At 39.4% G+C, this 13,519-nt stretch overlaps 1 long non-coding RNA gene across 1 annotated transcript in view; it reads left to right on the top strand.

Moving 5' to 3' along the window:
- Positions 1 to 13,519, top strand: part of LOC125352975 — a 236,811-nt gene that overhangs the window by 179,351 nt on the left and 43,941 nt on the right. Inside the window, exon 6 of the long non-coding RNA XR_007211224.1 lies at positions 8,921 to 9,249. This is a non-coding gene — a long non-coding RNA (uncharacterized LOC125352975). The remainder of the gene's footprint in view (positions 1 to 8,920; positions 9,250 to 13,519) is intronic.

The raw sequence follows: 13,519 nt of genomic DNA, 5'->3' as shown, positions 1-13,519 counted from the left end.
CGCTGAGCCTGAGTTCATCCATCAGCCAGGAGGGGCTCCACCTTCCCTGGGCCTACTCATACCCTGGTGGTCTCCAGCCTTTGTCTTATTTACTTCTTACTCCTTTGCTTAACAAGAAGTGACAGCAGAATAGTGAGCAAAATTGTCTCATCATAAAAAAAAAAGTGTTTCTGCAGCTATCAAGGAAAAAAAGCCATAATACTCTGCCTACGTCCAGAGTGGGAGGTTCTAGGGAGACCTTTTATCCGGATGCAACCATATTCTAGGATTTGCTGTTTTCTTGAGTGGTTTGATTTTTGAGTAAGGGAATGTAGGACTGTGTACATAAATGATGGGGATGAATGTTTCCTGGTTTTCAAAAAATGGGAAAAGGAGAAATATCTTATACAATCTACAGCTAGTTTTATGACTATAATGGTCCTCCATCCTTAAAACTGGAGGACTGGAAATTAGCTTTGTGGTTCCATCTCTCATTTTTTTTTTTTTTTTTTGGCCAGTCCTGGGCCTTGGACTCAGGGCCTGAGCACTGTCCCTGGCTTCTTCCCGCTCAAGGCTAGCACTCTGCCACTTGAGCCACAGCGCCGCTTCTGGCTGTTTTCTGTATATGTGGTGCTGGGGAATCGAACCTAGGGCCTCGTGTATCCGAGGCAGGCACTCTTGCCACTAGGCTATATCCCCAACCCCCATCTCTCATTTTAAGAGCATGTTCTTTGATACGCTCATGTCCCTTTCTCTTGTTATCTCCTACCTATGCCTTACCTTAACCCATTTTAACTTTTGTTCTAATTCCCGGGTCCTGTATGTTAGTATGTCTGCTTCCATTGTGGGCTTGACAGTTTCCATCCTAGGCCCTCAGCATGTAGCTCTAGCCCCCAGCTGCATCAGTAGAATGCCCTTTGCCCAGACCTGAACTCCATCCTGCACTTCACAAAGAAAAGAGAACTCTCCTTGGGCTCCCATGCTTCTCCCTGTGGTTCCCTAATGCCCTCCACCCACAGCTGTGCATGCAGAGTGCTTCCTGCCCCTAGTCCCATGACTGAGTAAGAATGCCCCTGAGCAATGGCAGGCACCATTTCTCCCACTCCTGTGAGGGAAATTGGCTTTGTCAGCCCCTGTTGACAACAAACTCATTTTGCTGTATGTGACTGTGTGTCTGTGTGGTTTTCTGGGCTGGTGCTTTCACTTTAGATATGATGTTAGATGTATGTATAAATTGATAGAACCTCTAGATCATGTAGATATTAAGAATTACTGCTCCCAGTATCTCCAAAACTCACTCTCATCAGATCCTGTGTCTCATTCTCTGGAGTTCTGCAGGCCCATAGTCAGTTGCTTTGTATAAGAATTGAGAACTCTTGTGTAGGACAGCTGGCCTGAGGACTAGATACAGAAGCACAAACTTCAAGGCATCACTTAGGCTTCTGATTTGAAATTGGGTGGGAGTCTGCTGACTTCTTGCTCAGTCTATTGTCATTTAAATATTAAAAGGTTAAATGCTATTGGAACATGCAGAAGATGAAGGCCTTATGCCCAACCTTATCTTACAGGTCTGACTTGATGTCAGTTCACTCAAAAGGCCAGTACTGTCATGTTTTCATAGGCTTTTAAATGTTGGCTTGAACCCTAAATGGAAGTGACTTTTCAGAATAATAACTTGTGAGCAACAACTGGTCTTGGTGGATAAAGCTGAGACTGAGAATCAATAGAGCAGGATTTCTTTCCTCCCTTGTTCAAATATCTATGTGCTCTGAGGTAAACAGAGCATCCATCTCCCTGAATGTAAATATTTTTTGGTGGATGAGCTTTTAAAAAAGATTGTGACTGTCTTTTACTTAAAGGACTTTAATTCTTATTCCTGAAATTTCATAAAAACAATGGGAGAGAAGAATAGGAAAATATGAAAGCTAAACAGAGCAAGTAGGAAGACACTACCTGAGTTTAATTACAGGCACAGGAAAGTATAGATGGGGTCATCGGTATAAAGGGCTAAGACAGAATTCCTGGCAGGACTGAAATATGGATACTGGGTCTGACTGGTGCCGTCTTGGTTTCCCGACTCTTCTCAAGTCGCCATGGTTTCCCTTTTCAACTCTCCATTAGAGTTGATCTGGTCTGTTGAGACTGTTTTCTGTTCTTTTTTTTTTACTACCCTTGTGGCTCAGTTTCCTAACAGTATTAAGTGCCTTTGAGAACTCAAGTTTTTTGGGAGACATTAGTCCCCTTGCAGTTGCTGGTTTTCTAATATAGACCCCTGATTCTGCCTTTCAAAATGTGGCTCCTTGTAACTTATGATCAAATTCCTATATAACAGGACAAAAGAGGCAAAACTTTGCTCTCCTTCTGTGGTGTGGGACATGCCCAGAAGTCAACCAGCTGGCCCCGCCTGTTTCTCAGTCCTGGGGCCACGAGTGTCTAAGATGGCCTAACAATGAACCCAGAGGCGGTTCTGTGGGCTGTGACACCTCGGCTCTTCTGACCTGAGGGACAGCTCATGCCTCCCCTTACAGTCCCTAGATAGGTGCATGCCCCTCCCTTTCCTGCCGATCTTTGACCTGATTGGCTCCTGTGCCCTATTTAGCTGTATGCACTTCCTCAATAAACGAGATCTTGCACCGACTTGACTCCCAGACATCTGATTGTCCTCCTCCAGTGAGGGAGGGCTGGGTGCGGATGGTCTGTCAGCCCTTTCCTTTCTTGGCTCATATGGTTGGGGCGTGCCTTCCCTATCTCTCCCGCAGGTCAGGGGAGCGTGGAGGGTTGGGGGGTGGGGGGGGTAAAAACCCTGATGCAGGGGCTGGGGATATAGCCTAGTGGCAAGAGTGCCTGCCTCGGATACATGAGGCCCTAGGTTCGATTCCCCAGCACCACACATACAGAAAACGGCCAGAAGCGGCGCTGTGGCTCAAGTGGCAGAGTGCTAGCCTTGAGCGGGAAGAAGCCAGGGACAGTGCTCAGGCCCTGAGTCCAAGGCCCAGGACTGGCCAAAAAACAACAACAACAACAAAAAAAACAAACCCCTGATACTGTGGCATGTGTATGTGTGTTAGATTCACCTGACTGGGAATGCAGATTATCAAAATATAAATCTTAAGCTATTGTCTACTACTGAAAGCCAAGTGTCAGCATTTCCTACTTCTAGCTGGGCCGGAATTCTTGTCCAGTAGATTTTCCTTGAATATATTTGTTGTGTTTTCTTGATCCTACTGCTCATGGTGGTCCAGTTTGCAGTGGTGGTAAACATTTTTTTTTCCCTCTAAATGAACATTTTCTCTCCTCTTAACCAAGGTTCACCTGGTCCACTGATTCTGCCCTTTAATTGTATGTGATTCTGCTCTAAATCAGCATATGAGGCAAATGTATGCAAATGGTTCAATAGCTAGGTACTTTTATATATTTTTATTTTTTTGATTTGCCGTGGGGCTTGAACTCAGGGCCTGGGTCCTATCCTGAGCATTTTAATCCACAGCTAGTGCTCTACCACTTTAGCCATAGCTCTACTTCTTGTTTTCTTGGGGCTAATTGGACATAAGAGTCTCACAGACTTCCCTGCCTGGACTGTCTTCGAACCATGGTCCTGAGATCTCAGCCTCCTGATTAGCTAGGGTTACGGGAGTGAGCCACCAGGACCTGGCAATAGGTATGTATTCTATCAGGAGGACAGGGACCTAAGATGCCAAGCAATGGTAGTTATCTGGTTACGGTGACAAGCAATCAGTAAGAGATTATTTGGGAGCAGTACAGTCTCTGGGTGATCCAGAAATATTGTAGGCATCTACTGAGCCAACTTTATGGTTATGTTGTTTCTAAATGCATTCTTGTTTTGAAAATACAGAGGTTTTTTTTTTCCCCTCCTCCTTAACTTTAAGGGTTTAGTTATATATGAGAGCTAGAGCTGTTCAACAATATTGGGCATATCAATTTTTCTTTTTCATGAAGTTGGACATGTATGGTTGGTTGAAGTCTCTTAAGGTGAGAAAAAAATGTAACTAGGCCAAGGGCTTCCTTTTTCCCTAACAATGAAGGTGAGACCCAGTGACTTGCTTGAGTGAATGAGCTTGGCTTTTTACCATTGTCTGAGAATGTTACCAGCTCAGTAGATTGGTCCTGAGTTTGCGTGCTCAGGTTGTTTATTTAGCTGGCATTCATTTGGAGCTGCTAGTCCATTTGCTAATTCTGAAAGTTGTTGGACATTTGTTTAATAAAAACAAATATATTTGGGGAGAATCCAGCATTCTTACTAGCCATGTTAGTAGGAATAAGATGTTTGGTATAAAGTCATGTTTCAAGACATTACAGTCTTTGAAACACAAGGGAAGTGGTAGAATGCTTCTTTGAAGGAAACTTTCAACTTCCTAGATGAATTTCTTAAGTTTATATCTCTGTTTGGATAGAATGTTTCTGTATCCCTGTATGAGCTAAACTTGCAATTAAGACATTTGTTTTCAATACAACTGTACAAGATACATAACTATACTTTGCTAATTGATAATAAAATGAGAGTGATGGAAAATTTCTGTTTAGGATTGATTTTCCTGTTCCCATATGCAGGCCAGGCTAATGTACATTAAACTAAATGTACAAAATATTTTAAATTAATTAGTATACTAGAAGAGCATACCAAAACCATTTTAATAGTATCTATGTCCTTTAGTAATGTAGTTCCCCGTCACCCCCAGGCTGTATTTACCATCTAGAGACATTTCAATTTCATCACAAAAGTGTATATGAAACTTGAAGAACTTGAACTTCACTATCCATCTGAATTACCCAGAGTCTCTGATATTTCAGTAACAGCTATGTGAATATTTATTGAAACATGCTAGTAGTATAGCTAACTTTTATAAGATATAGAAAAGGCTTATTACAATGATTAGAAAAATGATAGATCCTCCTTGGCTTTTTCCCTGCAGGGGGGCAAAAATTAAGACAAGATGTAGTGTGTTCTATTCATCAGTTACTTTATGTTGCTTCCCAGCTGGTCAGGTTCTCTTAATGTGGCAGAGAAGCCTTGAGTTGTTATGAGTCAACACATGGACAACAGCAAATGTTCAGCCATCTTATTGGTGTCAAGCCCAGCAAATTGGCAAATTATATGAATACACTAAGTGCATAAACAAGTTTGCATCAGCCATGTGTGTTGGGGGAGGACAGCAGCTGCCAGGCTCTACCCTGAAGAGAAGAAGGGCCCCTCCTCACCTTCTACTCTGTTATTGCCCTAGGTTGGGAAATGTCAGCTGTAAGATTTATAGATTTAGGGCTCTGGGATAACAAATTGTCTCTTTGAACTTTTCAGTTTCAAGAGCTTCTTGTTATCCAAACAGACAGAGATATAGAGGTATATTTATGTTTCCCTGTAAAGTTTTACAGTTAGTCACATATGGTGGTGGGCCAAACATATACACTATTTTATAGAGAACATGTAACATCTAATATACATAATATATGGCACATTAATATACAATGCCTATGATACATAATGCAACACATGAAAATGTAATATATTAATATATAAATAATTGTATCTATGTTATATGTATAGTATATATGCATGTATATGTACATATGTATAGTGTATATGTATATAAAATGTACACACATATATGCATATATACATATACACACATATATGCATATATATGTGTATATATATTAACATCAAATGCCAGCAAACTGTGGTAATTTTCTGAAGAGCCCCCATGAAACTGGCAAACTTTATTTATATTGTTGCTTCAAATACAAAAAAGTTTTGTTTGTTTTTGAATCTAAGCTTAACTGAACCTTATGTTGTCTTTGGAAAATGAAAGATAAACCAATCTTCTATATCAAAACATCGATTGATTTTTAGTATCTGTAGGGTTTTCTTCTGAGCCTCCATCCTAAAGTTTTCTTTTAAAATTTCTGCATGAGAAATAAGGCTTTCAATTTTGGGGAATTGCTACTTTCCAAGTGAAACCGAATTTCCTTGGTTCATTATTCAATAAAGGACTTAATCAGAGAACCATTTCCTGGTTAAATACTAAAACCAGCTTTGTAACTTTAACGAATAACCAAGCATCAGGTAGGAGGAACTTGTAACCTAGTTGGGTCTTCTTACTGCTTTGGAGCAGAAGAAATTTGTGAACCATGTGGACTATAAATCTCCTCCTCTGTGATTCTATCGTGTTAGGAAAACATTTCTATGGATATTTTATTTAGACAGAAAAATGAAACCCAAATCTCAAACCACCATTTATAAAACCCACAAACTCCTGGGCTGTTATTTTGGTTGCAGACTTGAAGCTCCCTTTCTGGTGAGGCTACAAGGCTAGGGCTTATGTGTCTGAGGAGATGCATTTGAAAGGAAAGACAGATTTAAGGATATAATTTAGGGACATTTAGCTGATTGTTCCTCACTATGCATGTCTCTTTATAGATTTTACTATTTTAACAATATTCAGTAACCTCTTAGCCCTACTTGAAGCTGGCTTTACATTGTGACTCTTACACATCTAATATGACGAGCTGTTCTGTGTTAACTTTAGTACTATTTTTTGACTGTGTGTATGAATCAGTATATTTAACAAGCTGACTAAATGCCATTAAATGAGTTGTCCTTATTTTTGGTTATGTCCTGCCCCAATTTTAAGTTTTCACATTGAAATCTAGCACTTAACTACTACTTTTAACTCTGCCTTTTAATTTTGAATACCAAATATGGCAGAGTGATTCAGGTGGCCGAGTAGACTTTTTCTGACCTTGACTGTGGTTTACTGGTTTAAAAAAATGGTGGCGGCAGGCCGGGGAGGAGTGGGAGGGGGGACTGGTGGTGGTGGTGGTGGTGAAGGTGGGTGGTATGTCAGTATTTGCTGTTGTCAGGAGCATATGAGCTCTTGAGATTTCTCAAAAATCATTTTTAAAGTGTGACATGCAGCTGTCTGACATCACCATTTTTAGCTAGAAGGCATCTTTTCTTGTATTGGTGTTTAAGTGGTTCAGGAATTCAGTACTGCGACAGATTGCCCTGGGTTAATCTTTGGACACTTTATATCTGACAGACACCAGCATCTGTGGGTTCTATGGTATTGTTGTTTGAGTTTAGAAATAGCATTCTCCTAACCCTAAAGATAGACGAGTTGTTGTTGTTTAACTAAGATAGATTTCCTTCCCTTTACACCATTTTTAAAGCTGGAGGTGAAATGGAACACAAGTGTGACAGAAAAAATAACCTGTCATCCACACAGAAATTCATAATGTTGAAGTAATCCCAGGAGGTCATGTTTGTAGTATTATATGTTCATGGAGGTAAAGTACTTTTGCTAGATCTAAGTGGTTTAATATGGATGCCTGATATTAGTTAGTATAGACTTCTAGGGGGAAAGTGTGTTTTTGTGTGCAAGTCTATTCAGACTGAGACCTTTATTAGTGTTCCACAGAACATCCTGAAAGTCAAAGGTGAAGCCTTTGTTTTAATATAATGTTGATGTAGTCTGAATTACAAGGATATTGTATTGAAAGTTGAGCAGACCACAGTTCATTTATATGCAGTCAAAGAGCTTTTGGCTCTACATTGTAGGGCAAATAATCTTATTAAAAAGCCCTTTAAAATCAATTAAAACAATAAAGCAGCCTTAAAATAAAGCATTGAGTTTATACTTTTATCCTCCCCCCACCAAATCCACTTCAATTGTATTACTCTATTTCAGTGTATCACAATGAGTTTTTATTTAAAAGAGACTTTTATCCTATGTGATGTTCACTGCTGTCAAAAGTATGTGTCATTCTTTGTCTTACAAGTCTCTTTTCTCAGACATTTCAGAGCCTAGTGTTTAAGGAAGCCATTTTGCTTGAGGCAGTTAAAAAAGGCAATGCCCAGCTCCTTTTCTTCTTAAAAGTGTCATTTATTCACCCGAGGTGACCTTAACTACCAAAATTTAAAATGACAAAAATGAAGGTCAAAGTGTTAAATACAAAAGGTAAAGGTAATATTCACGTATCTATCTCCCAGATCCAGGAGCTGGGAGACCATTGTACTCTTATAATCTTCTGATACTGAGCTGATAGCAGATTGAATGAAACACCATGGACATTATGAGGGCTTGCTGATAATAATGGTGCCAACTCAACAAAAAATGTTGAGTACAATTTTCTATCCTTTGGCCTTGTCCTGTCATCACCGTTTGCGTTGTAAGAAATTGGCATTGTTCTTATCACTGCTGCTAGAGATTTTTAACTGTGCTTACAAGTACTGAGCATGCACTTTGATTATCATCTCTCTCCAGCAAGACCAGGAGCAACCATTTAGCTGAGTACTGAGGAGGAAAATCCATCCAAGCTTTCAAAATTCACATAAACCTGAAAGAAAGACATATTTATTTTTTAATAGTAAAAATAAGGCTCTTCAACTTTTGCAAACCTCTTTTCCTCTTCCTGTTCAAGATTTAGCAAAGGATAGGTACATAATCACAGAAAGCAAGGTAACATCAAATACTTCTTTTCTTCAGGATTGATAATGTGTTTGGATTCTTCACTGCGTCTCTGGAAAGTCAGATGAATGCCTTTATATAATTGGGTGGCATCTTAAAATCATTTGTCGTATTTTTGCTCCACTGAGTTTATGAGGGGAAAATTGGCCTTAACAATAGGGCCAATGACACTAATTTAAGTCATGCTCAAATGGGTTGATCTGACATAGATGTTTGGTTTTCATAGACCTCAGAAAGGGTACAAAGTTCTGAAATTTCTGTTTGGAAAGCTTTGCCCTATAAAATTTGCTTTGAGCATGGCTGATGACCCTTAATTAGAATGATATACTTGCTGAAATGGTGTCTAGTTGAGAAAAACACAACACAGATGTACCTAAGTATGATTAATTTGAATGCATGAAGATGCTTTTCTTTAGAAATGGCATTTCTGAGTACCTGTCTGCTCTGCTCTGTTTCAGGTGTGAATCATGGCCATAGAGTGAAAGACAGTGATTTACTGCGTTGGCAGGCACACATGTGTATGATTAAGGAATGTAAGTGCAAGACTCCAAGATTTACTTCCTTCCTGTTCCAGCAGGGTTACCTGAGGGAGTGAGTAATGGGATAATTTATAACACCACAGGCCCTTCATCACGAGACCACTAGTCAAAACAGGAAGATAAAACTCAAGATTTCAATTGGGGGAATCCAGCTTTTGGTACTCTCTGGACATGCCTCTTAATTGCAAGCAGAAGAATCTTCATGATTTTTCCAGTTTTACTTTCTCGAGGAGATGTCTGTTGAAAAGGTTAGTATGTCAGTCCTGGTTAAATCATGTGGATACTATCAAATTGTATACATCTTTTCTCCATGCTTGCTGGTTCTTGATAATCTTGTGTTGTTGAGACATGAAAGAAATTTGGTGGGATAATTGTAGAATGCAGATTCTTGCCACAGGCTCAAAGATGACCCTAATTTAGAAGTGCAATAAGAAAAATTCAGCAAAGTGGTTTTTTTGTTTGTTTGTTTGTTTTTGCTTTTGTTTTTGTTGTTTCTCTTTTTGTGTGCTAGTTCTGGGGCTTGAACCCAGGACCTGAGTGCTCTCCCTGAGCTTTTTGGCTTAAGGCTAGTGCTTTACCACTTGAGCCACAGCTCCATTTTCCACTTCTTTTGATGTTTAATTGGAGATAAAGAGTCTCACAGCTTTCCTGCCTGTGCTGTTTTTGTTCTACGGTTCTCAGATCTCAGCCTCCTGAATAGCTAGGATTACAGATGTGAGCCACCAGTGCCCAGCTGTTCTTGATTTTGTTTTGATTTTAGGCTGGAGCTTACCCCACTATTTTCTGTTTCTTAGAATTGTTTTAATATATGTCTATATGTCTATGTATTTGAGTTGATAAGAGGAAAGATAATTTCTTAGCTTGGGAATTGCTGCTCAATGGTAAAGAATGTGTTTAGCATGCACAAGACTCTGGGTTTGATCTTCTCCTTCAACATTAGAACTCAGTACTTTTTTTCACACCTGTGATTATTTAGGGCTGGTGTATTTCATTACCAATGGCTCCAGAGATAGGCTTCTGGTTTTTTATCTTTGTACTTTAAAATATGTCAGATACAGCCTTTGGAATAAAATCCCTTCTACTATTAAAGTGTCTGAGTACTTGTGAACTGCTTTTCAGAGGTTTCATGACCCTATGTCATTTGGTGGAGTTTTCTGACCTGCTATTGCTGATGCCATTAGATGCATGACAACATTGAGGACTACAACTGATTTTTTTAATGTGAAAAATGTTAATATCACCTTTCACTTTGGAATGCCTCCATGGTTGGCAGTCGACTTTTTATATTAGAGATTGTAAAGATAAAAATGGGAACAGTTCCAGCTCTTCTTTCTTTCCCATTTGCCCTAGGTGACTAAAACATTCCCATAAATTATTGGTACCCTTTTGAACTGACCTTCAGGTTCAGGCGATGTAAATATTGATGGTCTTGACATTATTCTTTCTTTCTTTTTTTTTGGACATATGCACAGTTCAGGAGGTACAATATCTCTAGATAACTGAAAGCAGGTGGGCAATTGAGTGAACAGTCCTGGCTGCTCACTGATCTCATAATTCTGTGGGAGTTTTGCCATAGCCCTGATTTTGGACTTTGAGTGAGGAGAATTGTCTTATTGGCAAAGGAATCTATAAGTTTAGTCCTTGAAGTATTTTTTTTTAATAACCAAATCTGTCTGGATTAGTTCCCTGTTAGTCTAGCTCTGTGTTATGGTTTGATTATGAAATGGCTCCTATTGGCTGGCTTATGTGTTGAGAGAGGGCTTGGTTTCCAGCTGTTCATGCTATTTTTGGAGATGATGGAAACTTTAGGATGGAGATTAGCTGAGAAAGTAGGTTACTGGGGTCCCTAGAACCTTGTCCCTAGAACCCCTCTCTCCATCTCTTCTTTCTTTTCTCCTTCCTTCTATCTCTGCTGTCTTGGCTTTTGTCTCTGTCTCTGTCTCAGTCTCTGCCTCTCTCTCTCTCTCTCTCTTTCTCTCTTTCTCCCTCCCTTCCTCTCTATGTCTGTCTGTCTGTCTGTCTCTTTCTGCTTCCTGGCTGCCATAAGGTGAGTACTTTTGCTTTACCACACACTTCTTTTCTAGGACAGGAAATCTCACCCCACAGCAATATTGTCGACTCATCTCTCAAACCATGAACCAAACTAAATATTTTTTCCCTTTAAATTTTTCCCAGGTATTTGTGATGAGCACATTAGTAAATATTTCTTTAAGATATATATTAACAAACTCTCAGTTATCCTGTGCCCATGAGGATAATCTACAAGTCTATTAAGATCTACAGTTTAACAAATCTCCTGCCACTTTAGAGATTCACACTCTGGGAGTAGATGTTCAGTTAGATGAACATCATAGGCTGAAAAAAAAAAAGATTAACATAGCACTGATTTTGTAAAGCAGTTTTAACAAGTTTTATTTTGCTGCCCATTTTAAAGCAAATTTTCTAGTTTTATGTACTGTGTGTATTAGAAGAAGGGCTATTAGAAGACTCACTTCATTGTATTGTCAAGCATTATGGGTAGCCCTAATTTATATATCCACAGTGCTGCAGTTGGAGTTGGAGAATGACCCCCTGCAGGGATTATTATAGCAATAGAGTGGATGGAATGACTGCAGTCTGTTTTGGGTACTTGTTTTCACTAAGAAGCATGCGCAGTAGGAGATGGTACGTACCCATCTGTCTATTGCAGCATTTGTATGTATTGTACCTGAGCACATAGGCACACTGGGATTTAAAATGTAGAGAAAAATACAGAAAGAAAATAAATTAAGGTGATGGGAATAACAGAACCATCCTTGCAAAGCATACCTAAAGTGTTCTTAAAAGCAGACTTAATAGCCAGTAGCAAAACCATTCACTATTGTCTTGTAGAAACAAAACCCCACTCCACAAAGTTAAAGCTGAAATCACATCTGGAAAATTTCCAGGGAAATCAAGCAATACAGGCTTCTGGGTCTCAAAATTCAAAGGGAAAAGCAAATCCATTTTACAAAGTAATTTCTGACATTGATTGCAAGCTGTCAATGCTTGATGGGTAGATCCTGAAACATTAAATGATTAAATTCTTCCATTGCAATGTGGTCAAAATAGTGTCTGTTCTGAGCTTCTAAATCTGTGCATTGACACATGAGACCTTCACTAAATGAGGAACAGAGAGAAGACTGAGACATTTGTCATTACCTTGATTTCCACTCCCCCCAAAGAGAACCAATAGAAAGATGTTGAATTCAGTTGAAATATTACTTATTGATTTTATAGCAACCAATAAATTGTTCAATCCTTTAAAAAAAAACACCCCATCTGCCCAATTCTCCTTTTCTAGTCATAGTGAATTTAAAAAATATTCTGTACTGATAGAAAGGGGCATACCACTGGGCTCTTGGCTAGCTCTTTGTATTGGGCTTAGGGACATTCTCACTTTTCAGTTCCACTTTACGAGACAGAACATATGTTTTAATTTTCCATTACTTAAAAGTCACTTCATTGTATTTTTTTTTCCAACCTTGATGGCCTCTTGCAAAGCTCAGCTCACTTTCAAAGCCTTTTCATATGTACATAGGGAGAAGATCCCACTTCCCAGGATTCTGTGCTTCTCTCTGTACCTGAACACCAGAGAGCTAATGACCTGGTGATAACTTGAAGGTGATGGGCTATAGAGATAGCTTCTTTTTAGAGACACAGACACCAAGGCCCAGAGTGGTGGAGAAATTTGCTCAAGATCTTTCATTGAGCTAATGAATGTCAGGACAAAGGAATTCCAGCCATTCTCCTAAAGCATATTGAGAGGCTACCGTAGAGGGCTATGCTGAGCCATGCTTAATGGATTGAGGTGGCCTTAAGGAGAAATGAAAGGCCATGAGGATAAAACTAGAACAAGGCCTCAGGGCCTGGAATGGGTTGGTTTGAGGTTGCATTGGAAGCAAGCATGAATAGTTTTTCACTAGTATAAGAGAAAAAGCAAGGGAGGAGGTAACAAGTTGAATAAGAAATGTACTTACCTCCTTACATATGAAACTGTAACCCCTCTGTCCTTCACTTTGACAACAAAGAAAAAAAAGAGAAAAAAAACACATGAAAATTAAAAAAAGAGAAAAAGCATGAAGGCTGAGTTCTGAGGATCATGGTTCAAAGCCAGCCTCAGCAGGAAAGGCTGTGATATTCTTATCTCCAATTAACCACTAGAAAACCGGCCCTGTGGCTCAAAGTGGTAGAGTGATAGCCTTGAGCAAAAGAGCTCAGGGACAGGGCCCAGGCTCATGACCACTACCACCACCAACAAAAATGATGAAAGTCAGATTTTCTTTTAAAGCAACTGTTTACTTTCTATTGAATCCAGGGAACAATGAATATTCATCATCAGGTAATTTAGGGTAATCAAGTGTGGACAATTTCTGACTTTACCTTCTTGCCTCCTACTGTCTGTCGATGCTACATTTTGTTTTGCTAAAAATGGACTGAAAGAGAAAGCAAGTGAAACATTTTCCAGATCTGATAACTTCAGAGATCACATGAAAGACT

The sequence above is a fragment of the Perognathus longimembris genome, chromosome 6 (assembly GCF_023159225.1).
Source record: "Perognathus longimembris pacificus isolate PPM17 chromosome 6, ASM2315922v1, whole genome shotgun sequence".
Lineage (NCBI taxonomy): Eukaryota > Metazoa > Chordata > Mammalia > Rodentia > Heteromyidae > Perognathus > Perognathus longimembris.
The sequence above is the reverse complement of the archived record's forward strand: the minus strand, read 5'-3'. Positions and strand labels throughout refer to the sequence as shown.